This window comes from Onychomys torridus, chromosome 1 (assembly GCF_903995425.1).
Source record: "Onychomys torridus chromosome 1, mOncTor1.1, whole genome shotgun sequence".
Lineage (NCBI taxonomy): Eukaryota > Metazoa > Chordata > Mammalia > Rodentia > Cricetidae > Onychomys > Onychomys torridus.
In genome coordinates this window covers 83,108,170-83,118,046 of record NC_050443.1, presented here as the reverse complement: position 1 = coordinate 83,118,046, position 9,877 = coordinate 83,108,170, and the positions used below count along the sequence as shown (strand labels likewise).

Below are 9,877 nucleotides of genomic sequence, written 5' to 3'. Positions count from 1 at the left end.
ACTATATCTCTTCTTCTTTATTCCAAAAATGTTTGATGAGTTTAAGAACTCATATACTCAGTTTTGTATCACTTGAACCATTAAAAAAAAAAACAGAAGGAAAATGTTATCTTAATATCCATAATCTCAACCACACACACAAAATTCTTTTTTGACATAAAACATCATACTCATGGGTTAAAAATCTTTTGAGAGACATTTTGCCTATCATATTGACATCAATAGTATGTTTTTTTTAATTCTTTGAGAGTCAAGTACACTACATATGTAACTAATTATCAGTCTTCTCTGTAGTTAGAGTTTTCCTGCCTGGCCCACAGTCAGGACAGATCTCTCTCACCCGCCAGGCCCATAGATGCTCAGAACCAACCAAGTAAACACACAGAAACTTACATTGTTTAGAAACTGTATGGCATGGCAGGCTTCTTGTTATCTACTTCTTCTATCTTAAATTAACCCATTTCTATTAATCTATACTTTGCCATGTGGCTCGTGGCTTACATCCTCTTAGTCATGGCCGTGGCTGGCAGCATCTCTCTCCTCTCAGCATTCCACTTCCCAGAATTCTCTTCTCTGCTTGTCCTGCATGTACTTCCTGCCTGGCTACTGGCCAATCAGCATTTTATTTACACAGAGCGATATCCACAGCACTTCTCAGGAATGGATTATGTGGATCTTGAAAGAAGTGTTAATACTGTATCAAAATTTACACAAGTAATACAATGTGAACCTTTTGTGATTCAACATTATTCCTTCAATATGTCCTGCAAGTGTGTTTGCAAAGGGGAGCTTTAAGCCATCCTGTACTCTTTAGTCAGAGTCTATTTCCTATTAGGGCTTAATGTTAGGAACAGATACACAATGACTGACCTCATTGAGTGCTACGTGGCAGCCAATAGGTTCAGTTCTTTCTCATATTCTTCTTTATCACCCCAGTAATCCTATGACATATGTCTATATCTATTTATAGGTGAAAAAATGTAGCTATGCAGGGCTAGGTTAGATATTTTCTTGAGCAAAGGGTAGAATAGAGACTAAAATTCAAGGCCATCTAATGTCTTCATCTTTATCTTCATCTATGAATGAATCCCTATTACCCTAATATTTGCCTAACAAGTATTCCAAAGTTATTTGTGAAGAGAACACCACAGTGAAATGTCTGAACACCTTACTAAGAGAACATTTTCTATGACGTAATCTGCATTCACATTCTGTACTTGACCAGCTATGTGAACTAGTGCTTCTCAGCACGGTTCAGAACAGCTTCCTTGATGATCAGGTGTGGTTTTCATGTGTCCTCATCAAGTTAAATGCTGAGGCTTATTTGGGATTTGAGTTCTGTTTATAGGATTCAGCATTTTTGGTAGATACTGACTACAAGTGTGCTTGTGTAATCGCGTACACATGCACACACACACACACACACACACACACACACACACACACACACACACACGAAAGGCCGTAAACTTAATTGGAATATTTAGATTAAAGCAATACATTGTTGTCAAGCTATAAAAAAATTGGGGAGTCTTTTTCACTCACGTGTGTGAATGAGGGGTAAGATACAGTCTTCTTCTTTATTTATTTATTGATTGATTGATTTAAGAAATTTCTATTCATTTTACATATCAATCACAGATCCTTATCTCTTCCTTACTCCTGCCCCCAACTCTCCTCCCCACCCTACCCCCATTCCTTCCTCCCAAAAGGTAAGACCTCCCATGGGGAGTCAGCAGAGCCTGGTACATTCAGTTGAGGCGGGTCCAAGCCCCTCTCCCTGCAATCAAGGCTGTGGGGGTCTCTTCTAGTTCTGATCGATTCTACTCTGGCATAACCCCATGAGAGATGAGATGCTGAGTCCTGGAAGCACGGATGCTGCTGATGTTTTATATTCTCAGAAGTCCATGAGCACCTGAGCTGATAATAACCCAAGGGACTTTCTGGATACAATCATATAGTTCTCAGTGCAGAGCTCAAAGAAACAACAGGGGACTGTGGAGAGGGGATGCAGGTCCCAGAACTGCTCTTTCTTTCTTTATACAGCCCATGCATGTGACTTTCAGATAGGAGAGCTGAAGTGCTTGAAGCTCCGAATTCAAGTCCGAAGACTCAGCCGGCAGCTTAGAAATCCCAACACTATAACATTACCTTCTAAAGAAGGAAATCTCTCCATACCCAAATCGTGTCTTTGCCTTTCCTACAACTCTCTCCTTCTCACCTTCCTGTTTCTACATTTTCTGTCTGTGGCTTTTGGCTGGAGACATGCCACCTGCTTTCTGCATACAATACTACATTCTTGGAAAGAATACTCCATCAGAATGTACTTTGAATATAAAAGCTTTGTGACTACTCCTCCTTCAATACTTTCTCAGAAAAATCTAGTATTTGGCATATTCATCAAAGACCTTGGCTCTTTTAGACCCATTCATTTGAATCCTACTTTATTTATTTATTTAATATATAAGTAGACATACACTTTATAAATTTTGTTTTAGTGGTTTGAGGGTCTGATGCAGATAAATATTTGCTATATTAAACATACATTCTCCATCTACTCAAAGAATTTGAGTTAATATTTGATACAAATACTGAGTTTATTACTTACTTGCCCTTTGTTTCTGACTAAAGAAAACATGAACCCCAAATAAAAGGTCCTCTGACCTCTATATGTATACTATAGCACACAGACAAAATAAATATATAATAAAATGCAATATATTTATCCATAAACACCAGAAGTAAATTTAGTAGGTACATGGTTTTCAAAAGCATAGCTAGGATGTAGTTATGTTTAATACTGCATTGGCTCCCGTCAGTATGTGTCCCCCAACCGTACCTCTAGTGGACCGAGCTGTTCATAAGAAAAGTCGCTTCATAGGACACAGAATTGAACAATGGATGCTGTGTCACTTGGCAGTTCTTACGTAGACTCAGAATCTGATGGATTCTGCAACTATAAAGTGTTTCATACTGAATCTTGTTACCGGCAGATTTTTAAAGCAGATGTTGGCCTCCCTTGTTTGCAGTAGGGGCTAGTGAATGAATCACTCCATATTGGGTCCCTGTGTGATAGCTGACACCAGTCCTCCGAGCCTTGGCACTGTATTCCCTTCTCCCTAATAATAGCCAGAGTACTTTATTCCTCTGCCAGGTAGCCATGCCTGCTAAGCTTTCTTTCCTCTCTATAAAGCCCTCTTTTCTCACAGCTTCACATATGCATCTCATTTGGTGTCTGCTCGATGTGACTGCTAGTGTGTAAAACCTGTTTGATCTTGATGGAACGATAGAAGTAGAGATGGGAGTTTAGCAGCGTCTCCCAGGCATTGCCCTTTTTCTCCTTCAATTGTATTGAGTGTCTTAGAGATAAAAATAAAGTGGCATTATTTTCAGAATGATTCCCATAGAAACCCTCTTGTTCTTCCTTATTCTTTAGTAATTCCCTGTCTTGGCCTCAGTACACTATGGGAACCATTTTTATATTTTGTTTATGCCTCATTTCATGATAAACACAGGCCACTGAAAATATCAGGAAATCTGGAATTGTAAAACTAAAATTCAGTAAAATATAGAACTTTTGTTTAATGGGAATGTTAATATATTTTCTCCATGGAACTTTTCATATTGCTGAGAATAGGTAGGTGGCATGTTATAAGGGTTACTTGATCAGGTAATATATTCTCTATGGCTGCCAGCAACTGTTTCTCTGGATACATTTGATTCATAGCATTTGTTAACCACATACATATAGTTCAAAGGCTTTGTGGTTCATTTTGAGTCTTTTATTAGTTGTGAATCCTACTTTAAAAGATTAAAAGATTACAGTTTATGGGTGACTCTTTTTAGTATGAAGGACGAAAAAATGAATATGAAAAGCTTGCATATAAGAAAAACAAAGGGGAGATTGCTAAAAGACACATGACTAAAAGCATCCTGAGGTGAAAGGAGAGGATTCCTGTGCCTAGACAGAGGAGTGAGGGTAGATGAGAGGGAGAGGGTGGGATATAGAGCAAGCTTTAGAATTCAGACCCACAAAACCTTGGGTATAAAAGAATTTACACAACTGTTCACTTTTGGCTTTCCACTACCCTATTAGATTAGTTTATTAACATTTCTATATTACAATGTGTGCCTTAATGAGTGCCTCTCTTGGTCAAGCCTTTGTGCTAAGAACAATGTAGCAGGAACTTAACTGTGAAGGAGTCAAGTTTGGGTTCTCGGTGCTGGCCAGAGAGCTCCATTCGGTAAGACTCACAATGCTGTAAGAAGGGCATGTAGAGAAGTGCTCACAAAAGGAGGTGCTAGCTCAGCATAATAAAGGTAAGAGGGGAATAACTACTGCTTACATTAATTATATGCCAGGGATGCATGGAGAAAAAGGCACCATGGGTTACAGCTCTGAAAAATGAGGTTTTTCTTAAGTTTCACTTTCATTAATTAATGTTGATTTATAGATTGGTGGTTTATCTATGTTGTTTCTTGACATACATGTATGATGTTTTCAGTCCACTTTTATTAAATCACCCCTTCCTCCTCCTTTTGCTCTCTTTTAGTTTTCTTAATAGTCTATACTACTTTCAGCTAGTTCTTGGTTTTTAAAAACCTACATTCCATGTACAGACACAACATGTAATCATTTCATGTTTAGTTCACTCTAAACCATGATTTGAGTGACTGTGGTTATAGTCATGGAAACCAATGGAAACTGGAAAGTTGCAAGCAAATATTGGGATGAAAACAAAGAGAGCATGTACCTGGAGGCCTGGGAAAGAAAGTTGTTTTTGAGGATTGATGCTAAAAGACTTAAAGACTGATCAGAGAGGCCTTTAGTTCAAGGCTAAGGAGTTGAATATTGTCACTTGATAAGGGATTATTTAAGTTATTTAGTGAGGAAAGTGCCTTTTTATACATGTCTTTTTAAAATATCTTGTTAGATTATTGATGAATCAGAGAGAGGTAAGTGATGGTTAGAAGGCTATTACAATGAATTACTGATGTGGTGTCTTGGGTCTGAAGCAAGGGCTACAGGTTGAATGAGGCAGAGAGAGGTGCTTGCAGAAGCGCTTTGGGTCAGTAGCTTCATCTAGAAGGTGACAGGAGAGAATGAACAGGGAAGCTGATGAGTGTCTGGAAGTCTATAGAATTTTGGGTCAGTAGCTTCATCTAGTGGCAGGAGAGAATGAGTAGGGAAGCTGATGAGTGTCTGGAAGTCTATTGCTATAGGATTTTTGCTTTTTAATTGAGACAGGTTCTGGTTTTCTATCCAAAGCTGACTGGAAGTCACAATCCTCCTGCCTCAGGCTCTCACAGGTATGATTCAGGCTTGGATGGCTATCTCTCTGGTTATTTACCAGCCAATTTCATTTTTAAACTAAAAAAATTTAAAAGATTAAAAAAACACTTTTTCTTTTAGTTTTTATTTTTTGAGATTATCATATAATTATACCATATTTCCATTACATTTTTACCTCCAAACTCTCCCATATACCCTTCTTTGTGCTCTTTCGAATTCATGGCCTCTCTTTTCATTAATCGTTACATGTGTATGTATGTACATATAAATATCCCTAACTACATAAATACAGCTTGCTAAGTCTGTATAGTGTTACTTGTGTGTATATTGAATTCAGGAAAGAACCAGTAGACTGTGTAGTGGTATGGAACTGGAAATCGTAACTGGACATTGGAGGATCAGTAGCATGGAAGTGTAGAGAGAAGGAAAAAAATGATTGTGATCTAATAAGTGTGTCTTGACTCAGATGAAAGCACAACTGAAGAATCAGAGAGCAATTGAGTTTTATCTCTGTTCTTGAAAAAAACCAATACTCATATATTGAAAGAGGAAAGAGTTTATCCCGTAGAGGAAAAAGTGATAGGCACAGGTAAAGAGGAGGGCAGAAACCCGTTGCTTCAGATGACTTCATGAAGGCAATTCAGAGATTTCAGAAATGTTGTTTCAGTGAGTGATAAGAATGAGCATGAAAGTGGATTAATGATCTAAAATGTGGGATTTGATGGAGTATGGGGGACAAAATTATATTTGCCATAGGCAAAGCATAATATTATGGTTTTTATTGTCTTTACAGGACAGAGGACCAAACATCTAAATAGTCTTAGGATGGGAGGTGAAGGCCACAACAGCTCTGGGTTGCGTCCCTTCATCTTGACAGGACTGCCAGGGATGGAGACCTCCCAGCATTGGTTGTTTCTGCTCCTTGGTGTCCTTTACACTGTCTCCATAGTGGGCAACACCCTGATACTTTTCATCATCAAGGAAGAACAGAGTCTGCACCAGCCCATGTACTACTTCCTGTCTCTGCTGTCAGGCAATGACCTGGGCGTGTCTTTCTCCACACTGCCCACAGTCCTGGCTGTGTTTTGCTTCCACTTAAGAGAAATCAGTTTTAATTCTTGCATGTCCCAAATGTTCTTTATCCACCTTTTCTCTTTCATGGAGTCTGGTATCCTGCTGGTCATGAGCTTTGATCGCTATGTAGCCATCTGTAACCCACTGCGCTATTCCACAGTGCTCACTGATGCCCGGGTGGTGTGGATGGGTGTGTGTGTGTTCCTTTGAAGTTTCTGTATGGTTTTCCCATTACCTTTCCTCCTGAAGAGGTTGCCCTTCTGCAAGGCTAATGTGCTCTCCCATGCCTACTGCCTTCATCTAGATCTGATTTGCCTGCCCTGTGGTGACACTTCTATTAATAACATATTTGGTCTATCCATTGTTATCTCTACCCTTGGACTTGATTCTGCACTCATTCTCCTCTCTTATGTGCTCATCCTTCACTCTGTACTGGCTATTGCTTCCCGGGAAGAAAGGCTGAAAACTCTGAACACATGTGTTTCACACCTGTGTGCTGTGCTAATCTTCTATGGGCCTAAGGTAGGCGTGTCCATGTTTGCCCTCAATGGGAGGCATGCTCCACATTACACACACTCCTGTCACTTATCTATCTCTTTGTTCCTCCAATGCTTAACCCTGTTATCTATTCCATCAAAACCAAGGAGATTCGTAGAAGGCTTTCCAAAATCCTGCTGGGAACCAAGAGTAGAATGTTGTAATGTCAATGTTCAGAGGATGTTTATTATGACTCCACCATCTTGTGTTTTGAAGACCTACATAGACAATGAATTTTAATACCACTTCATCCTAACTCACTACTGTGATTTCTGTTATCAGATGTTGGATGACAAAGTGATAGTACTTAGGATTTAAATCACATTTTTTCTGGTAAGATAGGTCATTCATTATTTAGCAAAAATAGAGGTGTTCCATTTCTTTCTTCTAAATTAAAAAACACATATTCCTGCGGGGTGTTTACCCACCAACCCCACCGTTCCCCAGAGTTTTCTTGAGTGCAAGCAGCAGGAAATATTAGATAGAAAAATTTATATTGTGGAGATAAACAGATAGAAAATAAAGGATAGCCTCAAGAGGACCTGGAAACTTTTCCAATGGGCCCTGACTGTCTCTGCCCCTGGGTATTTATAGAGATGCCAAGGGGGAACAAAAGACTTCCTCCCAGCACAGCCAAGTACAGACCATCTCAGACACCTGCACTCAGGCCCATGGTCCTAATCATCATATCTATGTGGACCTGCTGGGTAAAGTCACGAGGAACCTGAAAACGGGCTCCCACATATTCCCATAATCAGTTTGTCATTATGTCACAATATATCCTCATTTTCTTTTTTAGAAGTCATGTATCACCCTTGATTTATCACTAATATGGAAACATTATTATAATGGCAATTAGATTTTTCTCCCAAAGATTATAGCCAAGTGACGTTAGTTAAAAATCTCTCTATTTCACATACCCATCCACCTGCACAATAACTATGCACATAAATATTTCTTTTACATAGATAAATGAATTTGTATGTAAATTTTATTTAAAGATATTTTGGAAGTGTTGAAATTTATCTAAATTTCATGTTATAATTTAAGTTGAACATACATATACATAGTATCAATAATAATAAGATGTAGCAAAACACATGGAGTGTGTAAAATAAATTGTGCTTAAATTCATGCAATTGCAAGATTTTGGAGTAAGTTTGATGACAGAAAAAAGAAAGTTCACAATTTAAGGATTAAATTTATGATTTTATAGATAATAAGTTATTTTATATTGTTGTTTAAATAACAAAAAGATTTAGAGTGTGTGGAAAGACATCGAGTAGTGTAACATTGCCCCTTTAATAAGCTTGTAGATAAGACCATCCTCTAGAAAATCCAATCAAATGGCAAATAAAATTTAGACATTTGATACACTACCTAGGTGGAGATGCTTTCGAGGTTACAGTAGAATATTTCTCTCCCTCCCTCCTTTTCCTCACCTGTGTGTGTGTGTGTGTGTGTGTGTGTGTGTGTGTGTGTGTGCAGTGTTGTTCATATATGGGTGTATTTGCTTGTTTTCATGTGGAGTGACCAGAAGAGTATCCCTGCCTGGGGTCAGGCTCCAGCAGTGCAGGGCTCAATGGGAATCCACAGAGTAGGTACATACTGTGACTATTTCTATCTGAGGGGTAAGGGAAAAAACACTCACACTCTCTTGATGGTTTCCTTCAGACTTTTTCCTTATTTTTCTTTTGTATTCTGATTCTGTATTCTTATCTCTATCTACAAATGTCCTGTCTCTCTTAAAGTTTTCCTTCTAATTCTCTCATTCTTAATGTTTTCCTTCTAATTCCTTCTAACTCTATCTTTATTCTTCCTTATTTTCTCATTCTTGATGTTTTCCTTCTCCTCCTTCTAATTCCATCTTTATTATTTTCCTTACAGCTTATATGCTCCAGCAAAAACTTTCAAGCAATATAAAAATTACAATGTAGTTACATTCTATTTTTTAAGTGGATGATTACAATGAATACAAGTAAAAAACAGCATGTTTAACATATCCATTTTAAGATTAAGCATTTTACATATTACAGGTGAAAGACAAATTATCCCAAGATCCACACATATTCATACCCAAGCAACTCATCATAGATTAACAGTGTAAGCAAGCAAGGTATTCTTTTACTGGCAGGCTGCATTTTGCAGTTACAAAGAAAGGACCCATCACTTTATTACTTATCTTGAAAGGTAATCTTACAAGGAATCACAAATCTGAACTTTTGTATATGAAAAAGAATCAGTCAGCTCAACTTTAAATCTTCAGAGTGTATACCCACTCATCAATAGATTTTTGTGATTTATGTCTTTTTAAAATAAATATTTTCATTTTATAATTAATTTAATTTTATATATCAGCCATGGATTCCCCTGTCCTCCCTCCTCCCACCCCCAGCCCTACCCCCTAGTACACTCCCCATTCCCACCTCCTCCAAGGCAAGGTCTCCCTTGGGGATTCAACCCAGCCTTGTAGATTCAGTTGAGGCAGGTCCACTCCCCTCCTCCCTGTACCAAGGCTGAACAAAGTGTCTCAGCATAGGCCCTAGGTTCCAAAAAGTCAGCTCAATGGGGCAGGTCCCGGCCCCATTGCCTGGGGGCCTCCTAAACAGTTCAAGCTCATCAACTGTCTCACTTATCCAGAGGGCCTGATCTAGTTCCATGGGGGCTATCCAGCTATTGGTCCACAGTTCACATGTTTCCCCTAGTTTGGCTATTTGTCCCTGTCCTTATTCCAATCATGGTCTCGATGTCTGTTGCTCATATAATCCCTCCTCACTCTAGCAGGTTGGACTCCTGGAGCTCCACCTGGGGTTTGCCCGAGGATGTCTGCATCTACTTCCACCAGTCACTGGATGAGAGTTCTATCATGACAGTTAGGGTGTTTGGCCATCCTGATCACCAAAGTAGGTCAGTTCAGGCACCCTCTTGACCATTGCCAGCAGTCTATAGTGGAGGTATCTTTGTGGATTTCTG

The 9,877-nt window shown here is 38.9% G+C and overlaps 1 pseudogene; it reads left to right on the top strand.

Moving 5' to 3' along the window:
- Window positions 1-6,118: 6,118 nt before the first annotated feature.
- LOC118576759 lies at window positions 6,119-7,068 on the top strand (annotated as a pseudogene).
- Window positions 7,069-9,877: the final 2,809 nt, after the last annotated feature.